At 45.2% G+C, this 15,662-nt stretch overlaps 1 protein-coding gene across 2 annotated transcripts in view; it reads right to left on the minus strand.

The window, feature by feature from the left end:
• NLRC4 (NLR family CARD domain containing 4) overlaps positions 1-7,926 on the minus strand; it is a 204,396-nt gene extending 196,470 nt beyond the window's left edge. For both annotated transcript variants that reach the window (XM_044292150.1, XM_044292148.1), the window contains exon 1: positions 7,826-7,926. The gene's annotated coding sequence lies outside the window, so the exon portion shown is untranslated. The remainder of the gene's footprint in view (positions 1-7,825) is intronic.
• Between the last annotated feature and the right edge of the window lie 7,736 nt (positions 7,927-15,662).

A 15,662-nucleotide genomic window follows, 5' to 3' on the forward strand; every position in this document is an offset into this window, starting at 1 on the left:
TACCCCCCTACCCACCCGAGATCCCTGGCCCTGAATGTCAGCATTTCAAAATGACTGGCCTTTGAAATACAGTCATGCCGTCTGGTGGAGAAGGAGAGTTTTAAAAGCCTTATGGCAGTGGCTGTCCCACAGTACATCATGCCCAGCCGCCACTACTTTTCCAGGCGTGTCATCCCTTCTCTGCACAACCAAGTGGGGGACAAAATCAGATGTGCACTGTGCAACGCCATTTCTGGCAAGGTCCACCTAACTACGGATACGTGGACCAGTAAGCACGGTCAGAGACGTTATATCTCCATAACAGCACACTGGGTAAATGCAGTGGCGGCTGGGCCTAAGGCGGATAGCAGTTTGATGCATGTCCTTCCACCACTGAGGATTGCAGGGCGCTTTAGTTTGCCTCCTGTTGCTTCCTTTTCCTACTCTGCTTCCTCATCCTCTACCAGCTCCTCATCCGGTCAGCGTAACACCTTCACCACCAACTTCGGCACAGCCAGGGGTAAACGACAGCAGGCAGTTTTAAAACGTATGTGTTTGGGGGACAAACCCCACACCGCGCAGGACTGTGGACGGGCCTTGAACAACAGACCGATGAGTGGTTGGTGCCAGTGAGCCTCAAGCCCGGCCTGGTGTTGTGCAATAATGGGCGAAATCTTGTAGCAGCTCTGGGACTAGCCGGTTTGACCCACATCCCTTGCCTGGCGCATGTGCTGAATTTGGTGGTACAGAGGTTCCTTAAAAATTACCCCGATATGTTAGAACTGCTGCATAAAGTGCGGGCCGTCGGTGCGCGCTTTCGGCGTTCTCACCCTGCTGCTGCTCGCCTGTCAGTGCTGCAGCGTAACTTCGGCCTTCCTGCTCATCGCCTCATTTGCGACGTGCCCACAAGCTGGAACTCCACCTTGCACATGCTGGTCAGACTGTGGGAGCAGCAGCAGGCAATAGTGGAGTTTCAGCTGCAGCACGCCCAGCATGAAGTACAGTGGCAATTTCGGGCCCCATCAGAGCGCTCCATGCCTCCATTACATGTATAATATGGGGGGAGCGCGCACTCACTCCTGGCAAGGCAGATTCATTTCCATAGTGAAGCAGGGAAACCTCTCTCCTCCCTGCTTCACTGATCTTCAGAGCTCAGGAGCTCCCATGCTGGCCCTACATCGCGCTGCTGGCTGTGGGAGGAGACCTGAAAGCCTGGCAATCTGCCTCCTGTCATCAGGGAAGGAGGTAAGTATGTTTTTTTCTTTTCTTCTAACGCTGCAGACTGGGGGCAGGGACGGGGGGGTTGATGTACACAACTAGAGTGAGGGGGTACAAAAGTGGGCATTTCTACTGAGGGGCCCCTAATCTGCCATAACTAATTTGAGGGGGCACCTAATCTATCATAACTACTGTGAGGGGGGCACATATGAAGGCATAACTACTGTAAGGGGGCACGTAATCTGGCATAACCACTGTGAGGGGCACATATGTGGGCATATCTAATGTGAGGGGCACATAATCTAGCATAACCACTCTGAGGGGTTACATAACTGGGCATAAATACTGTTATGGGGCACATAATCTGCCATAACTACTGTGAGGGGCACATAATCTGCCATTACTACTGTGAGGGGACACATAATCTGGCATAACCACTCTGAGGGGGCACATATGGGGGCACATCTACTTTGAGGGGGCACATAACTGGGCATAAATACAGTCCTGATCAAAAGTTTAAGACTACTTGAAAAATGGCAAAAAATCATATTTTACATTGTTGGATCTTAACATGGTTCCAAGTAGAGCTTCAACATGCAACTAGAAGAAATGAGAGTGAGACAAAACATTTTTTTGAGCATTCAATTAATTGAAAATAACGATTAAACTGAAACAGGCTGTTTTTCAGCTGATCCAAATTTTAGGACCACATGCCTTTAAAAGGCCAAATCTGTGCAAAAATGTGGATTCATTGTCATTTTCTGTCAGGTAGTCACACGTTGAGATGGCAAAGGCAAAAAAAACGCTCCCTTTTTGAACGTGGTCGGGTTGTTGAACTTCATAAGCAGGGTCTCTCATAGTGCGCCATTGCTGCTGAGGTGGGACACAGTAAGACAGTCATTTGGAATTTCTTAAATGATCCTGAGGGTTATGGAACAAAAAGTCAAGTGGTAGACCCAAAAAAAATTCATCAGCACTGAGCCGGAGGATCAAATTGGCTGTCCGTCAAGACACTGGACAATCCTCGACCCAAATTAAGGCCCTTACTGGTGCTGACTGCAGCCCCATAACCAACAGACGGCATCTGAGACTGAAGGGCTTCAAAAACAAAAAAATATCTTCAAAGACCTCGTCTCCTTGAACGCCACAGAACTGCTCGTTTGGACTTTGCAAGAGAGCACCAAACATGGGACATTCAAAGGTGGAAGAAAGTTTTACTCTCTGATGAGAAAAAATGTAACCTTGATGGTCCTGATGGTTTCCAACGTTACTGGCATGACAAGCAGATCCCACCTGAGATGTTTTCTACGCGCCACAGTGGAGGGGGCGTTATAATGGTCTGGGGTGCTTTTTCTTTCAGTGCAGGGGCATTAAACGGCTGCTGGCTATGTCCAGATGTTGCAGAGAGCATTCCTCATGACTGAGGGCCCTCGTCTGTGTGGTAACGACTGGGTTTTTCCACAGGACAACGCTACAGTACACAATGCCCGCAGGACAAGGGACTTCTTCCAGGAGAATAACATCACACTTTTGCCCCATCCTGCATGTTTCCATGATTTAAATCCAATTGAGAACCTTTGGGGATGGATTGCAAGGGAAGTTTACAAAAATAGACAACATTTCCAAACAGTAGATGGCCTTCGTGCGGCTGTCTTCACCACATGGAGAAATGTTCCACTTGGAGAAGTGATAAACAATAACAGCAGAGCTACTTATTACTGAGTTCATGTTTGAAAGTTGGATTTCTGTTTTGGGGGTTTATTTTTTTTTTTTGGAGGTGTGGTCCTAAACTTTTGATCAGCTGAAAAACAGCCTGTTTCAGTTTATTCATTGTTTTCATTAAATTGAATGCTTAAAAAATGTTTTGTCTCACTCCCATGTTGAAGCTCTACTTGGAACCTTGTTAAGATCCAGCCATGCTAAATATGATTTTTTGCCATTTTTCAAGTGGTCTTAAACTTTTGATCAGGACTGTACTGTGAAGAGGTACATAATCTTGCATTACTACTGTGAGGGGCACATAATCTGGCATTACTACTGTGAGGGGGCACATAATATGGCATTACTACTGTGAAGTGGAACATAATCTGGCATTACTGCTCTGAGGGGACACATAATCCGGCATAACTACTCTGAGGGGACACATCTGGGCATATCTACTTTGAGGGTTCACATAACTGGGCATAAATAATGTGAAGGGGCACAATATCTGCCATAACTATTGTGAGGGGCACATAATCTGGCATTACTACTGTGAGGGGACACATAATCTGGGCATTACTACAGTGAAGGGGGACATATTTGGCATTACTACTGTGAGGGGGCACATAATCTGGCATTACTACTGTGAGGAGACACATAATATGGCATTACTACAGTGAGGGGACACATAATCTGGGCATTACTACTGTGAGGGGGCACATATTTGGCATTACTACTGTGAGGGGGCACATAACTGGGCATTACTACTGTGAGGGGACACATAATCTGGCATTACTACTGTGAGGGAGGCACATATCTGGGCATAACTACTGTGAGGGGACACATATCTGGGCATAACTACTATGATGGGGCACATATCTGGGCATAACTACTGTGATGGGCCACAAGGTGGGCATTAATACTGTGTGGTTGCACTTAGGGGAAATGTCCTAGATTACCCTGCTATACATTGGCATGGCTCAGTCTTACAGGCCAGCACAGCGCACCCTGCTAGTGATTTCACAGGGGCAGTCACCATCCTGTCCTTATGTGATTATTCTTTTTTTCTCACCACAGGGTTGTGAGGGGGCCCCATGGATCAGTTTCGCACCGGGGCCCCATGGATTGTGTGTACGCCACATCTCAGAAGGCAGGGTTAGCATGGCCAAAATGTGGAAAAGCTTTGTCAGCACGCCACAACAACCAGCACCACCAGCTCATATGGAACGTCTTAGCAGGAGGCAGCATTTCAGCAACATGTTGGAGCAGTATGTGTGCACACGCCTACACGTACTGAATGACGGGTCTGCCCCCTTCAACTTCTGGGTCTCCAAATTGGGCACATGGCCTAAGCTTGCCCTTTACACCTTGGAGGTGCTGGCCTGCCCTGCAGCCAGTGTATTGTCTGAATGTGTGTTTAGCACGGCATGGGACATTATCACAGACAAGCGCAGCCGCCTGTCCACAGCCAATGTGGACAAGCTCACATTCATTAAAATGAACCAGTCATGGATCCTACAGGACTTATCTGTACCTTGTGCAGAATAGACATGTATTCCGGCCTTAACCAGCCATTGTTATACTACAGTGCAATTGCTCATTGTTGTATTTTGGATATTTACCACTCTTTTGGAGTGTACCCTAATAAAAAAAAATATATATATTAAAACCAAAAACCAGTGTTGGCTACCTCGTTCTCCTCCACCGCCGCTTCCACCTACACCGCAACATCCACCGCCTCCTCAAACTCCTACTCCATATGGACCTCCACCTCATAAATCAAGTTTATATATTTTTTTATTTGTACGTATTTTATTTTGTAATTTCACTAATTTGTTACATTTTCTGGTGAAATTCACAAATTTTTGGGTGTGATATACCACTGCTATACCTAGTAGACAGATTTAAAAAAAATCACTAATTTGTCTGTTACATATACAGGTAAAATTCACCAATTTTTAGCTGTGATATACCCCTGCTCTACCTAGTAGACAGGTAAACAAATTTCACAAATTTGTCTGTTACATTCTCGGGTGAAATTCACCAATTTTTGGCTGTGATATACCCCTGCTATACCTAGTAGACAGGTAAAAACATTTCACTAATTTGTCTGTTACATTCTTGGGTGACATTTTACCATTTTTGCCGTGATTAAACCCCTGCTCTGCATAGGTGATAGGGACATAAATTTCAAAAAATAATCTGTTACAAGGTTACATTTTACCAATTTTGCAGTATACAAACCCCTGCTCTGCAATCGTCTTTAATTGATGCGCGCCACCTCCTTTCATTCAATGCCTAAACTTTAACAACTTCTTCCACATTTGCACTTCAATAATTTGTCCCACTTTTCCGCTCAATCATATTTAATTTAAAAAAATTAATCTCCCTTGGATGTGGTCTCTCTTTCTCACGCTCCCTCTCCGGCGTGGAACCCTGATTCGCCGCTAACTGTGATCAACATGGTAGGCGCAGAAAAGAACATCGAAAGTTGATAGAGCAGATATCCAATCGCCTACACGAACTGACTGATGGGTCTGCCCCATGCAACTTCTGGGTTTCCAAATTGGGCACATGGCCTGAGCTTGCCCTTTACGCCTTGGAGGTGCTGGCTTGCCCTGCAGCCAGTGTATTGTCTGAACGTGTGTTTAGCACGACTGGACGGGGTTATCACAGGTAATATTTCTCAATGTTTTGGGGTGTACCCTAATAAAAAAAAAATATACATTTAAACCAAAAAAACAGTGTAGGCTACCTCCTCCTCCACCGCCGCTTCCACTTACACCGCCACATCCACTGCCTCCTCAACCTCCTACTCCATATGGACCTCGTCCTCCTAGATCAAGATTTTATTTTTATTTTTGTTTACATATTTTTTATTTAAAGTCATTTCCCTATCCACATTTGTTTGCAGAGCACTTGCCATGCTCTTAACCACATTTTGATGCTATTTTCAGCCCTCTAGCCATTTCCATGCCTTTATTAGAGCCATTTTAGTGCTCAGAAGTTCAGGTCCCCATTGACTTCAATTGGGTTCGGGTTAGGGGTCAAGTTCCCGAACTCAAACTTATTTGTGAACTTTTTTGTGATGAGGTATTCCAACAGTCTTATGCTGGGGGATGTCTTTAATTTTATAGCGAGTGCACACCGTTAAAAATGTCAGGTTCCCATAAATCTGCTAGTGAGTACTATGTGGTTGAGATTAATATAACCACATTGAAGCTTCATAAGGTGCCAGGGCAGCCTGCCTATGCATTACTTCTAGGATAGCTTCACTTGCCCTGTAGTTTAGTTCTGCAGTTGTCGTATCCTTGGCTGTGTGACTGATGTCGGAGCACTCGCCCTGATAAGGGCATCCCTCAGTCACTGATGCTGATGGACAAAGCCCTCGTCCTACATGAGCTTCTCTCATTATGCGCCCAGAGGTAGGATAAAGCGTGTCCCCTGCTTGGAAACTGGGCATTGGCATGCACTGTATGGGCATGTGAGGTCAGTAGACCTCGCCTCAATGTGCATGCGCGGAAAGCCTGCAGAACTCACATGTTCTGATGTATCCTGGCCTGTGGGACATGAATCAAGCCAGGACTACACGACCTGTCAGGAAATTGCCCACATGACTGTTCACAGGTAATAAACATAGAGGGAATGCCACTTTATAAATTAAAGGGGATTTATGGGATTGTTATAGTGATGGCCTTTCCTTAGGATACGTCATCAATATCAAACTGGTGAGGGTCCAACTCCTAGCACCCTAGTCGATTAACTGTTCTGCAGTAACTCTGCAGGCACTGGAAATATACAGCATAGTCCATCTTATAGTGGACAAAGCTTTTTACTGTTCCCTTTCAAGTGCAACTATTGCAGAACGGCTATTCAACGGAACTGCGGGAGTCCTACCCCCTTCAATCTGATATTGATTACCTATCATAACGATGGGCAATCAATGTATAAATCCCAGATAAGCCATTAAATGTAATACATTAAAGGTTTTTTTCGAGAGTATTTTGTACTGATGACCTATGCAAAGGATAGATCATCAGTATCTGATCAATTGGGGTCCAACACCTGGGATCCCCTACGACCAGCTGTTTGAAAAGGCACCAGCACTCACAGTAGTGCTACGACCTTCACGCAGCTCACCAAGCACATACATTGTACAGCGGCTTGGTATTGCAGCTCAGGCCCATTCACTTCCATGTGGCTTTAAAAACCAATAATGAGCATAGTTTACTGATTGGACTGCTTGTCTGTACTGTCTGATTGGAAAGGAAGTGTACAACGTGCCTTTACATGTGGGAACTATTGTGATAACCTTATAGTTTCAAGGTAAGCAGGAGTAACAAAAGCCACTACAGTGGCATGGCAACACCCTTTCAAATTGCAAGACCATCAAGCAATTGTATTAACACAGCATTTTGATGATTTTATTCTGAATGTTTTCAGCATTACAAAAGATTTTTAATTGTGATCTAAAATAGTTATCAGCAAGTAATGACCATACTCAGCTATGGAAATTCATTGAAAATTGTCATATCAAGATATTCAAGGGAAGTCACAGTGTACACATCACTATTCATCTTCTTTTTCTCAGCGATATGTTCTATTTAAAATGAGGTTTTGTGTGCTTGATTTTAACAGCTGATTATCGATGATCTTATGTTCAGTAACAAAATGATAATATTTTAGGGAATTGCCTATAATGAAGTTTCATAATATATCAGCTAGTCTACCCTGAAATGAAAGATAAACTATGCATTTTCAGAGGAACAGGGGCTTTTGGAATATTTTCTCATCTTTAGAGATAGAATTGCTTTTCCAGGTTTCATATTTGCAGCTGATCAGAGGGGTTTACGAAGCTGTAATGATCGCTACAAAGTAGTTCAACAAAGAATTGTAATCTAGAATAATAGCAGTACATCTTTCTTACCTTATAAAGTTGCTAGGAATAGATCCAAAAGGTAAACCTTTTAATTAAGTCACAAAATCTAATTTGCAATGCATTTGCTACAGTGCATAGCACTGCATCTCTTGCTACAACCCCTTAAAACGAAAGTATATTTTCACTTCCTGGACAGCTCATATTACCAATGGTAAATAAAGAGGAAGGTTTCAAATGAAGCAACTCCGTCTATCTATACATGGAAGAAGTTTTCTTAACCCTTAGGATACCAGAGGTTTTTTTTTGTTTGTTTTTGCATTTTAGTTTTCTTCCCTGTATTCCTGGAGCCCTAACTTTGTTTTTATTTTTCCATTCACATTTCCAGATAAGGGCTTGTTTTTTGTGGGACAAGTTGTTTTTTCTAATGTAACTATTTAATATGGCATGTAATGTAGTGGGATGCAGGGAAAAAAATCCAAATGGGGTGAGACTGGAAAAGAAATGCAATTCCTCCACATTTTTACGGGTTTTGTACTTACGGCGTTTCCTTTGTGGCAAAACTGACCTATGCCCTTCATTCTCTGGGTCAGTAGAATTACAACGATACCACACATGTATAGGTTTTATATGTCTAAATACTAAAAACACTTTTTTTATATCACCATATTCTGACCCCCCCATAACTTTTTTTATAGTTATATCTACCGAGCTGTGTGGGGGCTCATTTTTTTGAAGGACGATCTGTAGTTTTTACTTTTCCTTTCACATATCCATATGAGTGATTGTTTTTATTCCGGATAAGCTGTTCTTTCTAATGCCACCATTTAATATGGCATGCAATGTAGTGGGATGCAGGAAAAAATAAAATCAAATGGGGGTGGAACTGAAAAAAAAAAAAGCTATTCCTCCATATTTTTACAGGTTTTGTCGTTACGGCTAGGGTTGAGCGAACCTGAACTGTAAAGTTTGGGTTCGTACCAAACTTTACGATTTTTTGACCCCCGAACCCGAACATTTCAGTAAAAGTTTGTGTTCGAGTTCGGTGTTCGGCAATTTAATTGTGCTTTTTGAAAGTCTGCAGGGCAGCCAATCAACAAGTGTTTAACTTGTGTGGCCTTAGAAGCCATCATAGCCATGCTTACTAATGGTATGGCTGTGATTGGCCAGCGCAGCATGTGACCCAGTCTCTATATAAGCTGGAGTCACTTAGCGCTGCACGTCACTCAGCTCTTACTAGTGTAGGGATAGGATGCTGCTGCTATGAGGGAAAGAATCTGATATCAGAACTTGTTGTTAACTCTGCAATTTTTTTTTTTGTGGGTGCAATGCAACATTTTTGTACCCTGCCCTGAGCCCAGTGACACAGAAAAATAAGTTTTATCCGTCTGTTAGTTAGGTTGGCGTCGGTTGTCATTTTGTGCCAGGGACAATAATTGAATCCTGTTCTTTTAGTTCAGTGGGCAACATATACACATTTTTTAAGTGCACCTGCACTGCATAAGTGCCAGGGGAAGGGAAAATAATATAGGTAACCCATCTGTGAGTTTAGGGACCCAGGGGGTGACATATTAAATTTTTTTTCTGTAAAGTACCCATGAGCTGCATATGTGAGTGCAATCAATTCAGTAAATCCATCTGTTAGATTCTGGGGGGACAAATTATTATAATTTTTTTGCTAAAAAGTACATTTGTGCCCTGCAATGCATTTGTGATAGTGAAAGAAAATCAGTTAAATCCATCTCTTTCATTTGTGGGTGAAAAAAATCATATCTTTTTTTCCATAAAGTACCTTTGCGGCCTGCACTGCAAATCTGATAGTGAAATATAATCAGTAAATCCATCTGTTTAACTGTGGCTGAAAAAAAACCATCTTTTTTTCCCATAAAGTACCTTTGTGGCCTGCGCTGCAAATCTGATAGTGAAATATAATCAGTGAATACAACTTGGACATTGTAGGTGAAAAAACAGTTAAATACTGCTGTTACATTGGTGATTAGAAAAAAACTCACTTTTTGTGCTAGATAGTACATTTGCGGCCTGCGCTGCATTTCTGACAATCCAAAAAAACAGTTAAATACTGCTGTTACATTGTCGTTTGAAAAAACTCACTTTTTGTGCTAGATAGTACATTTACGGCCTGCGCTGCATTTCTGACAGTCCAATAAAACCATTAAAAACTGCTGTTACATTGTCGTTTGATAAAAACTCACTTTTTGTGCTAGATAGTACATTTGCGGCCTGCACTGCATTTCTGACAGTCCAATAAAACCGTTAAATGCTGCTGTTACTTTGTCGGTTGAAAATTTATTTTCAATAAAGTACCTTTGCGGCCTGCACTGCAAATCTGTTTGTGAAATATAATCAATGAATACAAGTTGGACATTGTGAGTGAAAGAAACGTACCTTCTTTGTGGTCTGCGCTGCATATCTGACAGCCAGGCAAATAAATACAGTAAATCCATCTGTAGGATTGTGGGGTGACATTTCCACGGTTATCAGGCCAGTCATTCACAAGTGGCTCGGAGGGCGGGTTCCTGCACCAACATAGGCCAGGAACACAAATGTCCAGCCAGGGAACATGTGCAATACATCATTTTTACACCCAGGACACAGAAAGATAATTTATCTGTCTGTTCATTCTGTGGCTGACCTTCCTACAGCAACATCTAAAATAAATATTAATAATTTAATACTTAATCCGTCTTTTAGTTAGGTGGGCGACAAACCAATTTTTGTGTGAAGCAAACCTGTACCTGCATATGTGCCAGGGACAATAATATAGTTAATGCGTCTGTGAGTTCAGGGGTTGACATATTTGCAATGTTGGCTGTTTTATACCCCTGCTCCACATAGCAGACAGGGAAATAATTTTAAAAAAATTGTCTGGTACATTGTTGGGTGACATTAACCCTTTTTTGGCTGTTTTATACCCCTGCTCTACATAGCAGACAGGAAAATTATTTAAAAAATTTTGTCTGTTCCATTGGTGGATGACATTAACCAATTTTTGCCATTGAAAAACCCCTGCTCTGCATTGCTGACAGGGAACTAAATTTAGTAAAAACATCTGTTACTTCAGTGGGTTACCGCAAAAAAATAGGAGAGCATCAAATAAGGGACGTGGCCCTGGTCGTGGTGCTGCTGGTGTTGGTGGAGCTCCTGTTGCAGGGAGAGGACATGGTCGATCGATGCCAGCTAAACGCCCAAATGAAACACCTTCCTCAGGTGCGAGTAGACGACAGAGCCTTCAGCGTTATTTAGTAGGCCTGAATGCCGCTTTACGAATGGTAAGGCCAGAACAAGTACAGGCAATAGTAGACTGGGTGGCTGACAGTGCCTCCAGTTCCTTCACATTGTCTCAGACCCAGTCTCCTGCTGAAAGATCAGAGTTGGCACCTGCAGCCCATGGCCATCAGTCTTAAACTTCACCCTCTTGCAAATCAGCCAAGCAGTCTGAGCCCCAAGTCATGCAGCAGTCTTTTCTGCTTTTTGATGACTCTGCTAGCAGGGTTTCCTAGGGCCATCCACATAGCCCTGCCCCAGAAGTGGAAGAGATTGAGTGCACCGATGCCCAACCACCGATGCCCATGAGTACATGGGAGGACCACCACAGCATGTCTCGGATGATGATGATACACAGATGCCAACTGCTGTGGCTTTTGCAGTGTGCAGACCAACAAGGAGGGCAGGGGTGAAGACTGGGTTGAAGATGATGTGGAGGACGATGAGGTCCTCGACCCCACATGGAATCAAGGTCATGCGAGTGACCTGTGTAGTTCGGAGGAAGAGGCAGTGGTCGCACAGAGCCACTAGCACAGCAGAAGAGGGAGCAGGGTGCAAAAGCGTAGTGGCCGTTCCCTAGACAGTACGCCTGCTACTGCCCACCACACCAAGGGACCGAGCACACCAAAGCCAGCTCCAAGGAGTTCCCTGGCGTAGTAGTTCTTCAGACAATGTGCTGACGACAAGACACGAGTGGTTTGCAAGCTGTGCAATCAGAGCCTGAAGCGAGGCATAAACGTTCTCAAACTGAGCACAACCTGCATGACCAGGCATCTAAGTGCAAAGCACGAGCTGCAGTGGAGTAGACATCTCAAAAAAGAAGTAATGTCTCTGGCTCCTCCTGCTTCCTCTTCTGCTGCAGTCTCGGCCTCTTGATCCCCCTCTGGGGTGATAGTGCCACCTGCCACCCCACAAACAGAGGATATGCCAGCAACACCACCATGTGGGTCACAAAGCATCTCCACAATGTCCCACGGAAGCGTTCAGCTCACCATCCCCCAAACACTGGAGCAGAAGAGGAAGTACCCCCTTACCCACCCGAGATCCCTGGCCCTGAATGCCAGCATTTTAAAATTACTGGCCTTTTAAATGCTGTAATTCCATCTGGTGGAGACAAAGAGTTTTAAAAGCCTTATGGCGGTGGCTGTCCAACAGTACATCGTGCCCAGCCGCCACTACTTTTCTAGGCGTGCCATCCCTTCCATGCACAACCCCTTCCCTGCACAACCAAGTGGGGGACAAAATCAGGTGTGCACTATGCAACGCCATCTGTAGCAAGGTCCACCTAACTACGGATGCGTGAACCAGTAAGCACAATCAGGGACATTATATCTCCATAACAGCACACTGGATAAATGCAGTGGCGGCTGGGTCTGAGGCAGATAGCAGTTTGGCGCATGTCCTTTTTAACCACCGAGGATTGCAGGGTGCATCAGTTTGCCTACTGTTGCTTTCTCGTCCTACTCTGCTACCTCATCCTCTACCGGCTCCTCATCCGGACAGCGTAACACCTTCAGCACCAACTTCAGCACAGCCAGGGGTACATGACAGCAGGCAGTTTTAAAACGTATCTGTTTGGGGGACAAACCCCACACCGCGCAGGAGCTGTGGACAGGCCTTGAACAACAGACCGATGAGTGGTTGGTGCCAGTGAGCCTCAAGCCTGGCCTGGTGGTGTGCGATAATGGGCAAAATCTCGTAGCAGCTCTGGGACTAGCCGGTTTGACGCACATCCCTTGCCTGGCGCATGTGCTGAATTTAGTGGTGCAGAGGTTCCTTAAAAATTACACCGATATGTCAGAGCTGCTGCATAAAGTGTTGGCCGTCTGTGCGCGCTTTTAGCTTTCTCACCCTACTGCTTGCCTGTCAGTGCTGCAGCGTAACTTTGGCCTTCCCGCTCACCACCTCATATGCGATGTGCTTACAAGGTGGAACTCCACCTTGCACATGCTGGCCAGACTGTGCGAGCAGCAGCAGGCGATAGTGGAGTTTCAGGTGCAGCATGCATGGGTGAATCGTTCTGCAGAACAGCATCACTTCACCACCAATGACTGGGCCTCCATGCAAAACCTCTGTTCAATGTTGCGCTGTCTCGAGTACTCCACCAACATGGCCAGTGCGGATAACACCGTTCTCAGCGTTACTATCCCACTTCTATGCCTCCTTGAAAAAATGCTGCTGGCGATGATGGGAGAGGATGTGGGTTCCTACACCCACAAACGCCAGGTACACAATTGTCCAGTCAGGGTACAGTTCTGGAGGATGACGAGGTGGAGGATGAGGAGGAGGAGATGGAGGAGGAGATGAAGGAGGATAATCTGTGTTCACAGCAGGGTGGCACCCAAACCAGCTCATGACCATCACTGGTGCATGGCTGGGGGGATACAGAGGACACAGAAAATATACCTCCCACAGAGGATAGCTTTTCGTCGCCTCAAGGCAGCCTGGCACACATGAGCGATTACATGCTGCAGTGTCTCCGCAACGACCACCGAGTTGCCCACATTCTAACTTGTGCTGAGAACTGGGTGGCCATGCTGCTAGATCCCCATTACAAGGACAAAGCACCGTCCTTAATTTCGTCACTGGAGTGTGATCATAAGATGCGCGAGTACAAGCGCAGGCTGGTAGACGCGCTGCTGGTGGCATTCCCACCTGACAGCGTGGGCACAGTGGAAGCACAAGGTGAAGGCAGAGGAGGAGGAAGAGGTTGCCAACTCAGCTGGGGCACCACCAGCACCTCAGAAGGCAGGGTTAGCGTGGCCGAAATGTGGAAAAGCTTTGTCAGAACGCCACAACAACCAGCACCACCAGCTGATATGGAACGTCTAAGCAGGAGTGTCAGCATTTCAGCAACATAGTGTTGCTGTATGTGTGCACACGCCTACACATACTGAATGACGGGTCTGCCCCTTCAACTTCTGGGTCTCCAAATTGGGCACATGGCCTGAGCTTGTCCATTACACCTTGGAGGTTCTGGCCTGTACTGCAGCCAGTGTATTGTCTGATAGAGATGTCCCGAACTATTCGCAGTTCCCGGCGAACAGTTCCCGGCGAACATCGCTTGTTCGCGTTCGCCGCGGCGGGTGAACATATGCGATGTTTGGTCCACCCCCTATTTGTCATCATTGAGCAAACTTTGACCCTGTACCTCACAGTCAGCAGACACATTCCAGCCAATCAGCAGCATACCCTCCCTCCCAGACCCTCCCACCTCCTAGCAAAAAGCAAGGACAGCATCCATCTTAGATTCATTCAGAAACAGCATTCTTAGTGAGAGGAGGGACAGTGCAGCTGCTGCTGATTTAATAGGGAAATCGATAGCTAGGCCAGTGTATTCAGTGTCCACTCCAGTCCTAAAAGACTCATCTGATCTGCTATAAGGACAGCGTCCTGACAGCACCCCAAAAAGCCCTTTTTAGGGCTAGTACATCAGTCTGCTTTTTTTTTTCCTCTGTAATCTAATTGCAGTTGCCTGCCAGTGTGTGTCAGGCCCACAGAGTATACTGTGCCCACTTGCCCAGTGCCACCACTCATATCTGGTGTCACAGTAGATTACATAAAAAATAAAAAAAAACTTTTTTGACTGTAATATAATTGCAGTTGCCTGCAAGCGTGTGTGTCAGGCCTACAGCGTGTACTGTGCCAACTACTGCCAGTGCACAGTGCCACCAGTGCCACTCATATCTGATGTCACAGTAGATTGCATAAAAAAAAAAAAAAACTTTTTGGACTGTAATATAATTGCAGTTAGTTGCCTGCAAGCGTGTGTGTCAGGCCTACAGCATGTACTGTGCCAACTACTGCCAGTGCACAGTGCCACCAGTGCCACTGATATCTGATGTCACAGTAGATTGCATAAAAAAAAAAAAAAAAAAAAAAAACTTTTTTGACTGTAATATAATTGCAGTTAGTTGCCTGCAAGCGTGTGTGTCTGGTCTACAGCGTGTACTGTGCCAACTACTGCCAGTGCACAGTGCCACCAGTGCCACTCATATCTGATGTCACAGTAGATTACATAAAAAAATAAAAATATTTAAATTTTTGACTGTAATATAATTGCAATTAGTTGCCTGCAAGTGTGTGTGTCAGGCCTACAGCGTGTACTGTGCCAACTACTGCCAGTGCGCAGTGTCACCACTCATATCTGGTGTCACAGTAGCTTGCACGCATAGTACAACTAATTTAAAAAAATGACAGGCAGAGGCATACCACCCCGCAGGGGCCGTCGCGGTTGTGTTGCTGTGATTTCCTTTGGCCCTAGAATAATGCCCAGTGTTCAGAGGCCACGTACCCTGAACTCGAAAAGTTCTGAGGACAGAGTTGACTGGATAACACAGGAAAACCAATCTTCTACAGCTTTCGCTCGGAACCTTGACGCACCATCCTCCTCCAGCTCAGCTTCAGGCACCTCTCAAGTTTCAACTCGCCCGCCTGCCGCCACCACCAACACTAGCACCACAGCTGCTTCACTTGATCTGTCAGAGGAGTTTTTTACACATCAGTTGGAAGAAATGAGTGATGCGCAACCATTATTGTCAGAGGATGTAGATAACAGGGATATGTCTAAGGCAGGCAGCATTACACACATGGACGTACGGTG

Source organism: Bufo gargarizans, chromosome 4 (assembly GCF_014858855.1).
Source record: "Bufo gargarizans isolate SCDJY-AF-19 chromosome 4, ASM1485885v1, whole genome shotgun sequence".
In the NCBI taxonomy this organism is placed as follows: domain Eukaryota; kingdom Metazoa; phylum Chordata; class Amphibia; order Anura; family Bufonidae; genus Bufo; species Bufo gargarizans.